The following is a 2,973-nucleotide window of genomic DNA, read 5'->3' as shown; positions in this document are numbered from 1 at the left end:
ATGGATAAAAATAAATCGATGCTCCAGAAAAGTGTTTTTGGAAGCAAATTCAAGCATCAGTTTGTCTTTTATGCCCATGCCTCTACGAATGTGATTTCATGGCAAAAAATTGCACGTTTGTGGATAATACATCAATGTTTCTTTCCAAAAAAATCAGAATTGTAATTTTTTGTTTAATATTTTTATGGATTTTACTGTTCATTTGAGATCATGTGAGCTCGAGCTCACAATAGCACTTTCGCTAATAATGTTATAACATCTTGGACATATTTTTTTCCTTGGGAATACCAAGTCAGTATCATTGCGCTCATATGAATGTTTTACAAATTCCATGTTTGTAGATATCTCATTCCAGCAAGATTTTTTCTCTGAGAGGAAGGAACCATTGCATACTAAAAGAAAATTTCTTCTACAAATTCAGGTTTCATTCCCCAAAATCGTAATTGTCTAATAGTGATTCGACTTCTCTTTCATGTGACATAGAATGGCATGTAACTCTGAAGGCACATGTAAATGTTATGACCCTGCAAATGTATTTCTTACACGATCATGCTTATGCAATTCCTCTCTACTTGTCTATTAAGTTACAAAAATGCTGCCAACCATGGTCTGCAAAAAGGATTATCATGACAAACAAATGATTGGCAGTCTTGAGTTGCGCTAAAAGTGATACATCTTTAGTGGGCGTCTGATTTGGAAGGCGGTTGTGAAAGAAATAGAATGTCAACCACACAATTTTCTTCTATTTTTCTGCTAAAATTATGTAATTGTGCATTTTTTTAATTTCATTACAGGGATATGTTTTGAACCACACACCATAGAACAATCGTTGTACGGTAATTTTCATTATAGTAAAAGTTTACAAATATATACAAATGTAAGAGAAAAGAAAGGAAAAACTAAGTGTGGTCTAATCCAAAATTTAACCAATGCCTTTTTGGGAACATATTGAAAACTATCTGACTGGCATAGTAGCAGTTGTTGACATCATAGATGAGCACCAATCCAATCCTTCAATCTGCTCATATTTTTAGCTTTTATTTCGTCTTCCAAGAGTATTAGATCTTCCTTAAGTCTGAATTTCCAACAATTAATAATTGGCATTTCCTATGTGAAGATTTTTCCATTTCTTTGAGTCTATATATTCGAGCATCCTTGGATGACGGCATCCATAGAAATTGGTGCTGCCAGCAAAGAGTGTGTCAGCGATTGGTCTTCAAAGTTTCTCAACACAATTATATAGTCTGTGACTGCCTTCTTTACTTAATTTTGAGACCTATAGTTGGTTTTCTCGAAGTGATATAGTTTGAGGCTTGTCATGGAAATGATACTACTGTTGAAGTTTCCTAAAAGAAACAGGAGGAGACCTGTGTGAGATCTCACATTTAGGTGAGATCGTGAGATCCACACCAAAATATTATATTTACACATTTTTAAAAAACTCCGAAATTATTTAACAACATTCTTGTGTGATATGTATACCATTCGAAAAAAAATCAGCTCAAAACACGATGTACGTTTTGAGATTCAAAAAGGACAAATTCGAATGTAAATAGTGGCAGCTTTGGGTGAATAGTACTTTGATACTACTAAGTGGGGAAGCCATAAATAATTTTTAGGCGTGGCAGAATTTATGAAAAAAATACATGTATAAGACAACTATGCAATAGTTCATCAGAATACAAGATATATGTTATTTTGTGTTTGGTAAGTACTACAACCAAAGATTTAAACTACTTTTGGTCAGCGGGTGAGCCTGATGCATCGGTCAGTGTGTCAGTGTGTTTCAACAATGAGAGATCACTATAATATGGTGCTTATTTTGGTCAGTGGCAACAAAATCTACTTAAAAATGAAATTCAACTACATTCTCAATTGTTTTTCATTATGTAAATGCTTTTATTCTTCTGCGCTTAATGGTTTTGAATTTTGAGGACTTTGATAATCATGGTCGCTAGTTTTTTTAGCAAAGAAAATTGAGCACAATAGTGATCCCTAGTTGGCCGGCTGAATCTTGTATTGGTGATTTAATTTGTTTGTGGACTTGAGTTACAATTCACAAACCCACTGACAATTGCATCATGCACCGGTAGAAAGCAAACCAGGCCTAACACACACGACATCTTATTGGTTTAAAGTTCTACATGTACTAATATATATACTATTAGGTGCATCTGTAGAAAAAGTTAAGTATGGCGCCTGCCAAACCATGCCAGATACCTGGCACCGCCCCTGATACTACTCACATCCTTTTTTTTTTAACTATTTCTATTAGTGTAAGTTGGATTAGGAGGTGAAACGTCTTGAGATTGTACAACAAACATTCATGAATGTCAACAAAAAAAATTAAGAATGTTTGAACATATCTTTTTTTCATAAAAAATGGTCTTATAGATCTCACATATGTGAGATCTCACATAAGTCTTTCCCAAAAGAAACATATCTAATGCAAAAATAAAATAAATTTGTCGTACTTAGAGCAACTTTAATGGGGCGGTCCATTTCATTCGTCACCGTCCGTTTGGTCGACGCGGATAAAAATGATGGTCCAACACGTCGATCCATTGCCAAAACACGTCCGCTTCGCGTCCGCGCCGATCCATTTCCGACCCAAATTTGGGACTGAAATGCGTCGGCGCGAATGCGAAGCGGACGCGCGCGCACCCCCTCGGTGTCCGCCCGCAACCACCGCGGTCAATATAATTTATGACGACATCCATCCTCGGGCCCATGCGTCGGCGATCGCGGTCGGCCTTTTTTAATCCGAGCGTGCGGTGGGTTGCGCCATCTGCTTCCAGAAGCCCGTCCGTCCACATCTCGCCACCCCTTTGTTTCCTCGTCGACGCTCAACAGCCATGGACAACAGCGACAACCTCGTCGTCTATGCCAGTGCGATGCTGCCAGAGAAGGTCGCCTCCCTGAAGGCTAAGAGAGCGATGCACCAGGCGCACCAGCGCACCCGTATTACGTCCG

The sequence above is a fragment of the Hordeum vulgare genome, chromosome 1H (assembly GCF_904849725.1).
Source record: "Hordeum vulgare subsp. vulgare chromosome 1H, MorexV3_pseudomolecules_assembly, whole genome shotgun sequence".
NCBI classification, from domain to species: domain Eukaryota; kingdom Viridiplantae; phylum Streptophyta; class Magnoliopsida; order Poales; family Poaceae; genus Hordeum; species Hordeum vulgare.
The sequence above is the reverse complement of the archived record's forward strand: the minus strand, read 5'-3'. Positions refer to the sequence as shown.